Source organism: Delphinapterus leucas, chromosome 9 (assembly GCF_059928025.1).
Source record: "Delphinapterus leucas isolate spDelLeu-1000000601 "Yukka" chromosome 9, BTC_Dleu_Yukka2, whole genome shotgun sequence".
Classification (NCBI taxonomy): Eukaryota; Metazoa; Chordata; class Mammalia; order Artiodactyla; family Monodontidae; genus Delphinapterus; species Delphinapterus leucas.
In genome coordinates, this window is record NC_143137.1 from 10,773,665 (window position 1) to 10,791,680 (window position 18,016).

Sequence of the window (18,016 nt, forward strand, 5' to 3'; positions counted from 1 at the left end):
TGATTTCTCCATCGAATCTGAATGAGATCCTTGCCAGGTAGAGTACTCTTGGTTGTAGGTTCTTCCCTTTCATCACTTTATATATATCATGCCACTCCCTTCTGGCTTGTAGAGTTTCTGCTGAGAAGTCAGCTGTTAACCTTATGGGAGTTCCCTTGTATATTATTTGTCATTTTTCCCTTGCTGCTTTCAATAATTTTTCTTTGTCTTTAATTTTTGTCAATTTGATTACTGTGTGTCTCCGCGTGTTTCTTCTTGGGTTTATCCTGTATGGGACTCGCTGCGCTTCCGGGACTTGGGTGGCTATTTCCTTTCCCATGTTAGGGAAGTTTTTGACTATAATCTCTTCAAATATTTTCTCTGGTCCTTTCTCTCTCTCTTCTCCTTTCTGGGACCCCTATAATGCAACTGTTGTTGCCTTTAATGTTTTCCCAGAGGTCTCTTAGGCTGTCTTCATTTCTTTTCATTCTTTTTTTCTTTATTCTGTTCCACAGCAGTGAATTCCACCATTCTGTCTTCCAGGTCACTTATCTGTTCTTCTGCCTCAGTTATTCTGCCATTGATTCCTTGTAGTATAGTTTTCATTTCAGTTATTGTAGTCATCTCTGTTTGTTTGTTCTTTAATTCTTCTACGTCTTTGTTAAAGATTTCTTGCATCTTCTTGATCTTTGCCTCCATCGTTTTCCCAAGGTCCTAGATCATCTTCAGTATCATTATTCTGAATTCTTTTTCTGGAAGGTTGTCTATCTCCACTTCATTTTGTTTTTTTTCTGGGGTTTTATCTTCTTCCTTCATGTGGTACGTAGCCCTCTGCCTTTTCATCTGGTCTATCTTTCTGTGAATGTGGTTTTCGTTCACAGTCTGCAGGATTGTAGTTCTTCTTGCTTATGCTGTCTGCCATCTATTCAGAGAACTCTTGATTATGAAATGTTATCACTTTTTGGGCTGGTTCATACTAGACTTGGATAAGCCAAGAGGATGGAGTGTGGCCCTTCAAAGCTACAGTGTGTGATGAATTATAGAACAGTTGCAGAAGCATATGAGGTAGTTTTAAACAATAGCTATAAGTTCTTTCATAGTTAATATTCTGTATGCAGTAATTGTATACTTAGAAAACTTGTAAGAGCTTATCATATTGTGTTTGGAATCATGGAATGTAGTGTCTGGCTTTTCTGTTGCTTTTCTGTTTTTAATCAGCTTTGTTCAGGAATAATTTTCACACAACAAAATTCATTTTAGACAGTTGAATTCGTTTTGAAGTGGTTAACAGTTGTATTTACCACGGCAGGCAAGATGAAAACTTGTCCGTCATCCCCCAACTTTCCTTCCTGTTCCTTGGCAGTTGATCCCTTATAGTCTGGCTCCTGCAGCCTTCTAGAATATCAGATAAATGGAATTACAGGGTTTGTTTTCTTTTGTCTGACTTTTTAACCTATCCAATGCTTTTTTTTTTTAAAGGAATTTTGCCTTTTTTAAAAATATTTATTTATTTATTTATGTATGGCTGTGTTGGCTCTTCGTTTCTGTGCGAGGGCTTTCTCTAGTTGCGGCAAGTGGGGGCCACTCCTCATCGCGGTGCATGGGCCTCTCACTATCGCGGCCTCTCTTGTTGCAGAACACAGGCTCCAGACGCGCAGGCTCAGTAATTGTGGCTCACAGGGCTAGTTGCTCCGCGGCATGTGGGATCTTCCCAGACCAGGGCTCGAACCCGTGTCACTGCGCCTCAACCACTGCGCCACCAGGGAAGCACTACCCAGTGCTCTTGAGATTGATCATGTTGTTGTGTACCTTTTCACTGTTGAGTAGGGTTCTATTATACGGGCATACCACGATTTTGTTTATTCATATAATGCAGTTGATTGACTTGATTCTTAAGAATTACCTTTTCAGTTGGAATTTGTTATCATTTCTTCACATTCTTTGGGAGGAATGTTAGTTCTTTTAGCTAGAACCAAACAAAAATTGCAAAGTTGTCACTTCAACCCCAGAGGTTATGTAAGTAGTAGTAGACACTCATCTATAAGGCTTCTGTTTTCTCTATTGTAGTGAAAATTCTGCAAAAGCTTGCTCAGTATCATAGGCTTTTATGGAATAAGATATATAAATATAAAACTGTTGTGGAGTAAGTTGGTATCAAGTATCTGAACATACATTGTGATCTTAATAACCTCCAATATATGTGACAATTGATTTCAGTCTACCTGTGACTATAGTTTTCTCAGTGATTGGGATTTATTTTCAATCATTTCATGACATAGTTGAAAATGTACTTTCAGTATGCTTTAACATGCATGAAGAGGAAACATGTACTTTGCTTAAGAAAAACCAAAGATCTTTGGTTTTGCTTGATTCTTATAAGCCTAGCTGTAAGCAATATTTAGTCATTTGCTTTGGCAAGTTTTTATTAAAAAGTATTTATGCAGTCAAATTACTAAGCTCTGTGAGCACGTCAACATTATTGAGTCTTTGAATCAAAATGATGCAAGGTAAAAATGATTAGTACATTTAAAAGAAAATTTATAATAGGAGTCTTGGTATTAAAGAACCCTACCACAACAAACTGTGAGGACATATTTATGTTGAAATATTGATTGGATTAGTTTAGTAATATATTTTAGTCTGTTGGTTATCAAATGCTATAAATCAGAGATCCCAAAGTTATCCATGCATGGCTCCTGAATCATTTCGGGGTATTGGAAGAGGGGGAAAGTATGTATGTAAAGCTGCTATGTTTGTCAGATCATGCATGAAGTCAAAATAAATGTTCAGAGTGAGATCATTTTGAGCAGCTGCAGGAAGTCAGTTTTCAACTAAATTTAATCAGGGGCATTGTTCTTTATGGCCATTCTATTTCATAAAGTATGTTCCTGACAAATCGCTTTTCCTTTCTTGCACTGGGGGTGAGTCTTCAGAAATAAATTACCTTCAGATGATTTTTCAGAGAAACCTTGATCACCTGTTCAAAGTTTTGAGTAACACATGGCTCTATTAATTTTATTTTTTAAAAAATGAATTTTTTTAGCACTTGTTAATACCATTGAAGAGCTCATGTATTTCATCACATTTTTTTGCTTATTTTCAATATATTATTAGATTGCTGAGTTAAATAATAACTGAGAGTAATCATATAATATCACATATATGTTGTATATTTATAATATATAATCACATATATACCTCATGTATGTACTATATACTGCACATTGTATATATAAAATATATAACCATATACCACATATATATAATTGCATGTGCATATATGTATATAATTTTTAAGAAAAATTATGGAATGGTCCCTGTCCAATTTTTCATATGCATTTACATACATGCATGCTTACACACACACACCTAGCACACCTAGATACTTCCTGCATGATTTTTCATTATTAAAATTTTGGTTTTGTGCGATTGGACCAAGGGTAAGCAGAATAACTTCAACAACTAGATGGCATATATGATTTGTTGACACATCATTATAGGACATGAAATTTGAGTTGGTGATGAGGTTGTACCTAAGCCAGCTGTGGCCTTCCTATTGTTAGGGGACAGAAAAGTGACAGCTGGAGTTCAACTAGCAAGGCTAGTCAATGAACTTTGTGGGAAAATATCCAAATGCCAGTTACACCAACATGAGCACTGAGCTATCACTTGCAAACCTATGTTTTAGATCTGAGAGTTGTATTCCTTGAAAACTTCAGTTTTGCCTCTGTAGCCAGAGGGTTCAAGAATATGCTAAAGAATCTGAGAAAGGGCATCTAAAATACAACAAGAAAATATTTTACCACCATAAGAAAATAATCACTGTGTGTATGTATGTGTACTTATATATATATATATGTATATACACACACATACATATTATATCATAGTTGTTTAACTCTTGGGTATTATTTGCCTTAGGAAGTAGAAGAGACCTAGAGAAAGGAAGGGAACCTAAATAATGAGCAAGAGGACATTAATCTGTAAATGCACAGGCTGAAAGGAGCTAGAATGAAAAATCATGATTATTAAAAACGTTGACTTACTCTCTAAACTCTGTGATCTAGAATTGCATTTATTACTTTTTGGAGCAGTGCTTCTGCTTGGACTATGGGAAAGAAGGTGTTGTCTCTCACCACAGGGTTTAGACCAGTGAGCTCTTTATTTTTGACCTTGGATATCAGGGTCCATCCATTTCTGCTGAATACCTGTAGGGGTGCTTGACAGCTGGGGTGTGCAACTTAGGGCTAGAGGAGCCATGAAGGAGGAGGTTGTTTAAGCATTAACACTCTTTGTCAGTGATTATTTAAAATATTTGTGCCATATTGGTCTCCTACTCAGCATATTGTTTAAGGCACCATTGGAATGCCCATTGAAATGTCCACATGTACCCCAGTGTTCATGGCAGCACTATTTATAATAATCTAAGACATGGAAGCAACTTAAGTGTCCATTGACAGATGAATGGGTAAAGAAAATGTGGTCTGCGTATACAATGGAATATTACTGGCCCATAAAAAAGAATGAAGTAATGCCATTTGCAGCAACATGGATGGACCTAGAGACCATCATATCATACTAAGTGAAGTAAGTCAGACAAAGACAAATATCTTATGATATTGCTTATACGTGGAATCTAAAAAATGATACAAAGGAACTTATTTACAAAACAGAAACAGACTCACAGACATGGAAAACAAACTTATGGTTACCACAGGGGAAAGGAGGGGGAGGGATAAATTAGGAGTTTGGGATTAAAATATACACACTACTATATATAAGATAGATAACCAACAAGGACCTACTGTATAGCATAGGGAACCATACTCAATATGTCTTGATAACCTATGATGGAAAATAATTAAAAAAATATATATATAGCTGAATCACTTTGCCGTGCACCTGAAACTAACATAACATTGTAAGTCAACTATATTCAACAAGAATTTTTTTAAATGTCAAGGAATTAGTTTTAACATCAAATGAAGTTACTTTTTTTGTTTGTTTGTTTTAATTTATTTATTTTTGGCTGCGTTGGGTCTCCGTTGCTGTGTGTGGGCTTTCTCTTGTTGTGGAGAGCAGGGGCTACTCTTTGTTGCGGTGCATGGGCTTCTCATTCTGGTGGCTTCTCTTGTTGTGGAGCACAGGCTCCAGAGTGCAGGCTCAGTAGTTGTGGCGCACGGGCTTAGTTGCTCCGCGGCATGTGAGATCTTCCCGGACCAGGGCTCGAACCCGTGTCCCCTGCATTGGCAGGCGGATTCTTAACTACTGTGCCACCAGGGAAGCCCAAATGAAGATACTTTTTAACAGAACACTATATCTGATTCATTTATGAAAACTATAAAAAAAAACCCTTCTTTTAAAAATTCATTTACAAAAATCTTTCTTTTGCTTCCTTCTAAGTGTTGCAATCCTTATCTTTAAAAACTTGGCTCATGTCTTGTTTCCTGGTAACTAGCAATTTCCATATCTAAGTCAGGCACAGATTCTCTAAGCAGCCCTTTACTGTCACTCCGCATTATGTTGAAAATTTCTATGAGTGTTTCTACTTCATTGTACAGAATTCCTTGTTCTCGTTTTATTCATCTTTGGAAATAACACTAGTACCCAGGATGAGGTTTGACAAATAAACATTTTTAATTGAGAAGGATTGCTCCTTTTAGATAGTTTTCTCTGAAAATAATAATACTTTTCCTACAGGTAAGTCAGTAAATGATAAATCCTGAATGAACTAAGGTTATTTGTTGACTAGATTTCTTACTTTACCAGGTTAGGTTCAGTTATTCCAAGTCTCTTTTACTCTGTTCGTCCTTCCTGGATGGTCTTTTATCCAGTGCTTCTCTTAACTTGTCATAGCATTTATCACCTGAAATCACCTGTTTGCGTGTCCCACCAGCCTGTAACCCTAGTGAAGGCTTATTGGCTTTTTCTCTTTCTCACCCCCAGTAACTAGTTCACTCTGTGCTTAATGGTTATTAAAGCATGATTAGGGGACTTCCCTGGTGGTGCAGTGGTTAAGAATCCGCCTGCCAATGAAGGGGACACAGGTTCAAGCCCTGGTCCAGGAAGATCCCACACGCTGCTGAGCAACTAAGCCCGTGCGCCACAACTACTGAGCCTGCACTCTACAGCCTGTAAGCCACAGCTCCTGAGCCTGCGCACCACAACTACTGAAGCCAGCGTGCCTAGAGCCCATGCTCTGCAACAAGAGAAGCCACCTCAATGAGACACCCGCGCACATCAAGGAAGAGTAGCCCCACTCGCCACAATTAGAGAAAGCCCGTGTGCAGCAACGAAGACCCAATGCAGCCTAAATAAATAAATACATACATACATAAAATTGAAAAGAAAAAAAAAAGAAAAGCATAGATTAAAAAGAACATGATTAGGCATGATCTTCCATAAAAATTTGATGTATTTTTCTATCATAGATTAAGTATGAAAGCATATTTCTGACCCAGTAAATTTTAAATTTCTTAAATTTTTTTTCAAGAGGAGAATTAGAGAATGACACTAACAGCTCTTCTGTTAATGTTGTTAGGAGCTTCCTTTTTTTTTTTTAACATCTTTATTGGAATATAATTGCTTTTCAATGGTGTGTTAGTTTCTGCTGTATAACAAAATGAATCAACTATATATATACATATATCCCCATATCTCTTCCCTCTTGCGTCTCCCTCCCACCCTCCCTATCCCACCCCTCTAGGTGGTCACAAAGCACCAGAGCTGATCTCCCTGTGCTATGCGGCTGCTTCCCACTAGCTATTTATTTGACGTTTGGTAGTGTATATATGTCCATGCCACTCTCTCACTTCGTCACAACTTACCCTTCCCCCTCCCCATATCCTCAAGTCCATTCTCTAGTAGGTCTGCATCTTTATTCCTGTCTTGCCCCTTGGTTCTTCATGACCATTTTTTTTTTTTAATATTCCATATATATGTGTTAGCATACGGTATTCGTTTTTCTCTTTCTGACTTACTTCACTCTGTATGACAGACTCTAGGTCCATCCACCTCACTACAAATAACTCAATTTCATTTCTTTCTATTTAAATTTTTTGTGTTCCTGGGCTCTTGGTTGTAAAGAACAGAAAAAAACTCTGACCAATTTACACAACAACAAAAAAACTCTGCAAACGTATTATAATTGACAGAATAAGTGAGAAGCTTGAGGGGGTTGGGTTTGGGAAGTAGGCAGGAAGCTGGAAACCAGATCTACAGCTATGTTTGTGTTCTAAGAACCAGAAGAGGCTTGCAGTCAGCCTCTGTGAGCCCGGCACTGCGTGCTGCAGATGAATTGTCAACAGTCTCTCGTTCCTTGCGTAAGAGCACATGATTGACTGACCGAGTGGACGTGGTTAAGGGACTCTCTGCCCCTGCCCTTGTTTCTCAAGGGGGTGGGAGTCCTATCTGTTTCTGGAGTGGGCTGTGCCTAGCATCAAGACTCACAACATGTCAGTTTCTGTAAACAGGGGTAGGAAGGGCCAAATGCAAACACAGATAAACGAAACCAAACACTTCCTACGGATACCCATCCACAGCATCTTTCTTTGGCTGCCATCATGCCCTAGGACAGTCTAGTGGTCTTTATCAATCTCCTTCATACTTTTCATTCCAATGGACCTCCCAACCTTAATATTTAGTGTCATGTAAAATACCCCTAGTTATGAGATTTTTTTTTTATTCTTCCTGCTCTTAATGACAGTGAATTAAATGGTTACCTGTCATGCATATGAAAATACCTTTCATGCATTCAGAGAAATTTAATAATGTTCCTCCCAAGTTTTAAAAAAAAGTGTACCATGTACACTTCCTTAATTTTATAAAAACTTGTAATCAGAGGATTCTGTGTATTTTCCCTGACTTCATCTTATCATATATTTTTTTCTAAGTAAACTCTTTTAAATCCCACTCTTAGGATTAATGATTTTTCTGGGGGGGGTAATTTTTTAAAGATACGTTTTACGTTTAAGAACAAGTTTCTCTTAGTGAACTATTACTAAGACAAACTGCATTGCACAACATAGGTATTTCTTTACCTGATCTGGATCTTTGTGACAATTGAGTTTAAGAGAATACAGTTTTTTTGATTTGTAATATGTAAAAAGGTTTTCATTATTTGAGAGCACAGTTTTGCTTTAAAAATACAATAATATAGTGTTTTGTTTTGGTTTTTTTACATAATTTCCTTGGTTTGTCTTTTTTAGATGACATTTTTTCAGATGTATTCCTTTATTAAAAAATATTGACAAATTTATATACAGGAAAAAATGTTTTCGGATTTGAAGCATAGTATTTAAAAAGGCAGCTGAAGCCGAGAAGCTTAGAGTGCAGTCTTCTTTGTACAACTATCATGTTTTTTCCTTCATGCAAAATTCACTTATTTATCACTGGCGGCCTCTAGTGTGTATTTAATTTTCTTCCTGCTAGGCTGTAAATTGGTAGGTTATTAGTAACTGGAGAGCATTTCCATGTGTTAGGAACAAGGAAAGAAACTATAGTTTCTGTCATCTTAGCATTACATCAGTCAGTGGGAAGGACATTTTCACATAATTGTGTAGCCTTATGAGCCCTATTACCAGCAATAGGGTGTTCATAGTGCCTTTCCTCTGTGTGGCAGTTGTTCTCTGAAGTATACTTCTGATACACTGGGAGAAAGCAGTGATGGTCTTGCACTGCACTGATGCATTCTCATGCTTTTGGTAGGATGGAATCATGTTAGGATACAGGTAGCAGAAGTTACCAAAACCAGAGATTTTAGCCAAACCATACAGCAGAAGCCTGAACCAAACTGTCCTTAGTTGTTCAATTTTAAACAAAACTGTATTCAGGTGCTTTTTAAAGTAGTCATAATTACAAATAATAACAATACAAAAATAAATTAGTTTAAATGGATCAAATCTGAATTATTTAGTATTTGCTTTTGGTTTTTACCTTTCTATATTCCTTTTTTTTTTTTAAAGGCATATTCTCCCCTACCCCAGTCCACCCTCCCACTTACAGAAGTAATTCAAGTTCATTACAGTGAACTTGGAGAATACAGGACGATACAAAGTGAAAAATAAAAATTACCTGAAATCACCTGGATTCTTACTGTTTATATTTTTACACACTTTTTTCAATTTCTTATTTTTCTAAGCTTGTTTCTCTTTTTGAGTGTATATATGTGTGCAAATGTAGTAAAATAGGAATTTTTATGCATATATTTTACATCATACCTGTTTTATCAACATTGTATTGTGAACACATTATCATATCATTCAATATAAATTTTGTTATGTTCTTATTTATCAACCATTCTCCATATATCAGGAATGTTTTATTGTTCATAATTTTTTATAACTCTGATGAGTAAAACTTGTACAAAGTTTTACCTACAAAACTTACCTAAGTTCCTGGCTCTTAAAATAGATTCCTGGGAATTTAGATATGAGGTCAAAACTTATGAATTAAAAAATTTAAATTCAAGTTGATAGTTTGCTTTCCAGAAGATTTGTGCTTATCTGTGCTTTTATCAACCATGTAAGATCATCTACATTTCTCTCCACTCTTGCCAGCTTTGTTAATTTATTGCTGTGTGATGCAGGAAATTATGTTCAATTGTGACTTTAGCATGTTTTGTATTATACAGTCATTCCATATGGAAGACATTATTGTAGGAACTGGGGATGCAGCAGGGAACGGAATGCCTGATTTCCTTGACGTTTCATGGAGTCAGACAAGAAGTCAGATCAATAATGAGAATATAAAGTATATTACTAGCGATACGGAGAACAAAAGCGGGAGAAGGGGTAGCATATTTTGTGGTAGGGTGGTAGAAACTAAAGGGAAGAGGCCTCACTGAGAATGTGACTTCTGAGTTAAGACCTGTAGGAGGGGAAGCGGTGGGCCACTTGGAATCTACAGGAAGAGCAGGGTAGGCAGAGGGAGTGAGGGAATGCCTGTGTGGACAGTCTGACACCTGAGAATGGTGTCATTTGATAACAAACCACCACAAAATTTAGTGGCTTTAAACAACAATGATTTATTGTTGTTTCCAATCCTGGGGACAGCTAGGCAGATCTGGGCTCGCTCGCGTCAGTCATGCGGGTTGGGTAGGCACTTCTGCCCATGACGTTAGCTTGGAGACAGGACTTGCTCACGTGTTTGAAGGTTGGCTGCCTATAACCTGGGTCACCTGACTCTGCTATCTTACCCTCCATCCGTCAGCCTCAGGCTTGCCCACAATTCTTCTCATGGCGACAGGGGAGGGTTCCGGGAGAGCAAAGGGAAGGCTGCAACTCCACTGGAGGCCTTGGTTCATAACTGCCAAGCCATCATCATTTCCACTGTATTTTGTCAATCACAGTAAGTCACCAGGTTAACACAAATTCAAGTGGGAGAGAAATAGGCTTGTGTTAGCACCTCTTGATGGGAGGATCTGGAAAGTCACCTTAAAAAGGAGTATAGATGGAGGGGAGAAATAATTAATGGATAATTTTGCAAACCGTCTGCCACAGGTATGAGGGGGAAGCTTATTAGGGGGAGAGTGATTAGAAAGTTAACGGAGGGTAGCTCTTGTAGGGCCTTTGTAGGTAATACTAATGATGTACTCTCGGTGAGATGGGAAGCCGTTGGGCAGTATTGAGCAGGGGATTGGTCTACGCTGTCTTATCAGCATTCTAGCTTGGAAGATGGTAAGAAAGAGTAAGATTCAGAATACCTTCTGCAAGAAGAGTCTATAGAACTTGCTGACAAACCAGTTATGAAGAGGAAAAAAGAAGAATCAGGGATGAGTCTAAGGATTTTGGCCTGAACAACTAGAGAAGATTGGTTTTTGGTTGAATGAGATTTGGAAGACTGTAAGGGGGACAGCGTTGGTGGGGAAAGGAGCAGAGATTCAGTGATAACATGTGTGGAGTTTGAGGTGTTTGTTATACATCTAATGTTGAGTAGAATGTTCAATACCTGAGTCTGGAGTTGAGGGAACATATAAGCTTCAGAGCCATCAGTATACAGAGGGCATTTAAGGCCAAACGACTTGGTAAGATAACCTAGTAGTAAGTGCAGACAGAAGAGGAAAGAGGTCCAGGGACTGAGCTGTGGGCACTCCAGTGTTAAATCCAAGTGAAGTGTAAGAACTATCATGTAGACAGAGCGGGAGTAACCAGTGACTTACAGGGAAACCCAGGAAACCATAGTTTTTGTTTTGTTTTGTTTTGTTTTTTTTGCAGTACGCAGGCCTCTCATTGTTGTGGCCTCTCCCATTGCGGAGCACAGGCTCCGGACATGCAGGCTCAGCGGCCATGGCTCACGGGCCCAGCCACTCCGCGGCATGTGGGATCCTCCCGGACCGGGACACGAACCCGTGTCCCCTGCATCGGCAGGCGGACTCTCAACCACTGCGCCACCAGGGAAGCCCGAAACCATAGTTCTTAAATCAAATGAAGAAAGGGGATCAAGGAATAGAGAGCAATCAGTTCTGTTATGTGCTTCTGATGGATAGAGTAACACGGGAGTATTGATCATTGGATTTAGCAATATAGCAATATGGAAGCTTTGAAGATTGAAAATGTAAAAGCTATATATACACCTACATACCTATATAATGATGATAAATTATATATACACACACATTAACACAAATTCCTTCTCTTTGTATCATATCTTTGATGTTTCCTATTTGATTTTATTTCTATTTGAATCAACTGTTGGTGTCAACTTTATTTGAACACAGATGGTCACCCTTTGTCTTTTATATTTCTTCTAAATGTCTTCCATAATATGCTTTTTACAGTTGTTAATACTCATCTTCTAATGATTTTACGATTTCAAGGTGACCTATACCTAAGCCATTATCATCAGCTTATCAATTCTTTCCAGTTCCTATAAGACAGAAATCATTACTAAGTGCTGTAGAGTACTTCCTGAGCTCTAGTCCCTGTCTCTTAGGGTAATGGTTCACACGTTCATGTGTAATGGATAGAAGCAGCAAGGTAAAAACAGAAATTTGCAAGGATAGGAAACGCAATATTTACTTTAGCAGGTCAGCATATGCCTTAAATTCTTTTGTCATTTCCTTAAATAAGGTTTAATTCCTATTATGGGGGAAGCTGTGGGGAAAAAGGAAGAATAAGAATTTAAAACACTATACTAGCAGAATGGTTAGCTAGGCAGCTTATTATGCTCGGCTTTGGAAAATGTGGGAGGAGCAGACAACCTATTAGTGACCCTAATGGCATTTATCACTAGCTGTATTTATTGAATTCTGTGTATTATGTCTCCACTGAATCACAGAGAGAAGCATAAAGCAAATAAATTACACAAAGTAAGTCACTCTCAGTGAGCTAGCCTTTTATATTAAGGTGAAGAATTGGCATTAACCCGTATACATGCTTTGGGGCTCTTTCATGTTTGTAAATAAGACAAGATGAAGCCTTCCACTCTGCATTATATCAAGCTTAGCATGATTCCCCTCAATATACGTAGCATTTTCTGGCACTACCCTGCACCCCTACCACTACTGCCTTCTAGGAAGATAATCCCATAGCTTACTTTCTCTTCAAATAACCTCTCTCATTCCTTTCCTCTCCTCACCACTTTTGGAAAATAAGTAATTATAGAAAAGGGCAGGAGGGGAAAGTGACCTAATACTAAGAGCCAGAGGAAATATTTAATTGTACAACCTTTATTGCATTTAGTGTGCAAAGCCCTGTTCTGAAGCTAAAAGAGGCACTAAGTCATTCTCCCGTGTTTTAAAGATGGTAACATCGCCAGCCACATGTGAATGCAGGTGACTGAAAGACAAATCACCTGTCATCTAAGAAATGAGGAAGTGACCTTGTGGAGTATATACACATGCTTTTCCTCCGTTTCCTAATTTTTCTTTCACCTCTTCCGAGTTTTTTTCTTTTCATTGCCTGAATGAGAGCATTATGTTTCTCTCTCATCCTCTTGTCATGATCTCACTCATTTAAACTTTTCATGCAGGACCACCTGTTATCAAGCCTTGGCTTCCCTTCCCCTAGTCTGGCAAGTCTGTGTTTTTCTGTTGCATTCTGTGCTTGACCGAGTGTCAGTGATCCTCTTCTATAATATCCATGCTTAGACTTTGAACTGTTTGGATCTGTAACCTTGGTATCTGCAGCGTGGCACACATTGTATATATTTAATAAATCTTTGATAAATTAAGTATCCCGTGTATGGAAGATTCACGAGTATATCATTTTACCTCTGACCTCTCCTCAGCGCCCTCTCTGCATTTACAACTTTCAGCTGAACTTGGGCACTGAAATATTCTGTAATCTTAAACTCCAACTGTCTAAAACTCTAGTTCTTATTATTTTGTCTTAACCAGTGGTATTAAGACGAAATCAAATTTCTGAGACTTAAATATTGATTTTAGTCTTTCAAAATTAAAATTGTTTCCTGTTTATGGAGAATGTTGAGAGAGAAGTTTCAAAAGATGGATTGAGCCATTTTATAGATGCCTTAATGACTAGTCAGTCTCAGGAATAGATGTTCCTCAAATGTGGTGCCTTGTTAGAAGAGTTTCACACTAAATCATTGTACTCGCCGTGTGCATTGTTGGGCAGCAGTTAGCATTGTATAAATCGTGACCCAGTCTCTCTATCTCTTATCCAAAAACCTCATTTCCATCCTAAAACTTGATAATGAGTCTTTTAAGAATAGCATCTTGCAGGAATGATGAAAGTGAATAAAATGACAAGACGCTATGTGCTTGAGTGTAGTTTATATTATAAATTTTGTTTTCTGGAAACCCACTGTATAAATATGATATAGTAGAAAAACTGTCTTTTCACAAAACCTCTTCTTTAGGTCTTGACACATCATTCACCTCAGAGGAAACTTGCTAGGTTATATGCAATATATAAAAAATTTTTTTAATGACTTGTTTATTGTCTTTGATGTGTATTATGTGATTCAGTATGTGCAGACTCTGGTCTCCATATTTTTAGTGTAAATATTGTATAAATTTTACTTCTGTCGTTCTCATTTCTTAGTGTTTTCATCTTTCTTCAACTCTTTGTGGAGCAAAGGAAACAGTACATTTCGGGCATAGAGTTGATATTAAATTTTAAAACTACTTCTCTTCTGAAATCTTTTTACCTTAGATTTTGCTGTTGAATTTATTATTTTTTTTTCTTCTTTATATCTCGTCCTTCTTTGGTGCCAACTAGACAGGTCATTAATTAAACATGTAAACTGGTTCTCTGGAATGGAAATAGTCTCACTCCCAAAACTACTGGTTGGTTATGTAGTGTTATCTGAGCTTTGAAAATCTAGCAAAGCCACAAGGGAGGACCCGGTTTATTCTTCTGTGTAGAGAAAATCCATTCCCATGTGTCATGAAAGCCACCGACAACACATTTCACCACCTGCATGTGTAACCTTAAGCTGCCAGCATTGGGAGGCAGTAAAATGATTTCTGAAGTAGCATCTGATATATGCTTGGCACAGTTGTAGTAGCGTCTTACCAAATGTTATACTAAATATTAAGCTTTGTGATTAAATATGTGATTTATAAAATTGCTGTTAAATTATTACTTTAAAGGGTAATGTTCACTGTAACACTTTGGGTCTTGATTCACAGTTGAAATGATACATTTGTCAATGAGAAAATTATTTTCTAAAATGTGTATTTTTCAAAATTTGAGGTGCACCTGAACTCTAAAATATTACAATATTAAATTGGTTATATTTGCATTATGTATATATAAATAAATGTTAAATATAATACATAATTATTTAATTTAGTGGGGCAATTAAGCTAGTGTGAATTATAAGTAGGATAAAATATATTTCGAAAAATTGAAATCCGCAAGCTACTTTAATGACATATGATTGATTTTTAATTAATAACAATTTCATTCTGTATATAAATGGAGATTTTAAAATCTCAAATAGCTTATTCTCTTAGTGATCATACTTCATTTCAGCAAGTACTGATTTAGAGTTGATGATTTTGAGCAAGTGAGAAAAGAAAGAATATTGTGTGTCATGGAACATACCTTGTATGATGTCAGTCCCATTACATCTATTAAGTCTTATTTTTGGCCCATAGCAGGAGTTGGCAAACTGTAGCTTGCAGGTCAGCTGCCTAGAAGTAAAGTTTTATTGGAACACAGCAGTGCCCGTTGTTTTCCTACTTTCTACAGCTGCTTTCTTGCTATCATGACAGAGTTAAGTAACTGAGACAGAGACATTATAGTCCACAGAAGCTAAAATACTGACTGTCTGGGTCCTTAAGAAAAAAATTTGTTGACCCCTGGCCTAGAATATGGTCTGTTTTGAAGAATATTCCACGTGCAGTTGAAAAAGAATGTACATACCTGCTGTTGTTGGCTGGAGTGTTCTATAAATACAGGCATACCTCAGAGATACTGTGAGTTTGGTTCCAGACCACTGCAATAAAGCAAATGTTGTAATAAAGCAAGTCACATGGATTTCTTAAGTTTCCCGGTGCATATAAAAATTACGTTTACACTATACTGTAGTCTATTAAGTGCACAATAGCCTTATGTCTTAAAATACAATGTATATATCTTAAATAAAAAAATTTCTTTTGCTAAAAAATGCTAGCCATCATCTAAGCCTTCAGTGGCTCATAATCTTTTTGCTGTTGGGGGGTCTTGCCTCAGTGGTGACGGCTGCTGACCGAGGAGGGTGATGGCTGCTGAACGTTCGCACGGCTGTGACCATTTCTTAAAATAAGACAGCCATGAAGTTTGCCACATCGGTGGACTCTTCCTTTCATGAATGACTTCTCTGTAGCATGCAGTGCTGTTCGATAGCATTTTACCCACAGTAGAACGTCTTGCAAAATTGGAGTCAATTCTCTCAAACCCTGCCACTGCTTTATCAACTAAGTTTATGTAAATTCTAAATCCTTTATTATCATTTCAACAGTCTTCATAGCATCCTCACCAGGAGTGAGGCTTTCTAGACCTCTCTTTCTCTGTATGGTTCCATCTTCTGCATTTTCAAGCTCTTCACCTTGCCTTAAAATTAATCTTGGTCTCCTCACGTTAGGGAGGCCGCAGGTCTCTGAGTTTTCCCTCATTGTGCTCTGAGATAGAAATTGCCTTCAGAAAGAAAGCTGAGGAATAATAGGGGCTCATCTTATTTGTTTTCCTTTTTCTAACAGCAGCTGTCCTGAGCTGCCTGCTTTCCACTGTCTGAATACCATTGTTTAACATATTTTGTCTGATTTTCCAAGTTGTTACAGTTGAGAGGTGATTCTCGTAGCATGGGCAGTAGTAGCTGTCTATATATTTAAACTTTTTACTGATCCATAAAATTTGCATTGTTTATTTTGAGTCAGAGTGCTCGGTTACAGAGCTGAATTATTCATTTGTTTGTTTGTTTCCTGCCTAGAATGAAATATGCTTTCACGAAGCCTCATATGATTTCATAATTGTGCCTCTCTTTACCACTTCTCTATTCATTAAAATAAATCATAAACCTAGAAGCATAAGCAGAGCATACCTAGGGATTGATAGCTTATGGTATGGAGTAACTTGGTACTCACACTGCTGCTTGATTACCACGCAGCTCTGGTTGGATATACAAGTAGGGCAGATTTCAAATAAGGGCCAAGATTTTGTGAGAAGTTAAGTTGCATATTCTAATGGAAGTGTAGCAAGAAAACGTTCCTATGCCAAGCAAGATAATCCTTCAACTCAGAGAACGCTTAACATTAGCCTACAGGTGGGCAGAATCATCTGACGCAGAGTCTGTTTTATGATAAAGTGTTGAATGTCTCATGTAATTTATTTATTGAGTACTGCACTGAAAATGAAAAAGAGAATTATTGTGTGTCAGTTGTTTACCCTTGTGATCCTGTGGCTGCCCAGCATCTCCAAGAGAGTATGTCATATCACTAGCTTGGGAAGACATTAAAATTCAAAATTTGAGGTGTGATTTCTACTAAATGCTTATTGCTTTCACACCACTTAAAGTCAAAAAATCGGGCCATTGTAAGTCAGGGACCGTCTGTATTTAAATACCTTTGATACCTTTATTGTATTCGGGACTTAGTAAAATAATCTGATTGTATCTATAAACACAGTCAAAAGTGGTACCATTTTTACTTATTGTATTTTAGATCACCCTTGATTTTTTCCTGCCTATTAATTAAGTTATGCAGTTTTGCAGAGAATATTAGCTCAGACCTTTGAATGAGCAATTCCTGTTTCTTCACACTGGATACCATTACTTTTTTCTTCTATCTGGAGCCATAATCTTTCTCAACAATGTTCTCAAAATTTCTCCTCCTAACATATTCCTTTAATCAAGATCCTATCCTTTATTTAGCAATGAGCACAAATCCTTCTTTCCTTCTGCCTCAGTGGTACTTTTCTAATGTATACGGGTTGACCAAATTAACACTGATGAATAAAATCAGGAGGGGAATAATGCAGTTATGTAGAGAACTTTCTCCACAAGAAACTCTTACTCCATTTCATAAATGCATGTATCTGGGAGGCTGTAGAGAGCTGTTAGAGAATAAAGACGGTGCTGCCTGGGCGTGAGATTTGGTTCTAGCTCTTATTAGCCTTCTAACCTCGGACAAGTTACTTAGCTTCTCTAGTAATAACTTTTATTTTAACTGAATGGCTTCAGCCCTGCTTGCTTCGTGCGGGGCATTTTCTAAGTCCTTTACATATGTTAACTCTTAATCCTCACAACCACTCCACATTATATCCTCATTTTACATAAGACGAAATGAGGCTCAGAGAAGTGAAATAATTTGGACAAACTAAGAATTAGGGAGCAGGCATAGTAAGAAGTTCATATTGAAGGTTTCTTTCCTTGTTCTTTTCCACTTCCTTCTTCCCCTTCCTTCCCTCTCCTGGCCTTTTTCCTCCCTTTTTACCATTTTTTTCTACTTCCTCCTCTCCACTCTTTCCCTCCCCTCCCCTCACTCTGCTTCCTCTTTTTGTCCTCTCTTCCTTCCCCCGCCCCTCTTCCTTTTTCTCCTTTTCCCTCCTACTCCCACTTCTCTTCCTTTCATCCCCTCATCCCTCCTGCTTCT

General features: G+C 37.7%; 1 protein-coding gene across 4 annotated transcripts in view; it reads left to right on the plus strand.

The window, feature by feature from the left end:
- TPK1 (thiamin pyrophosphokinase 1) overlaps nucleotides 1-18,016 on the plus strand; it is a 337,285-nt gene that overhangs the window by 128,832 nt on the left and 190,437 nt on the right. The window lies entirely within an intron of this gene.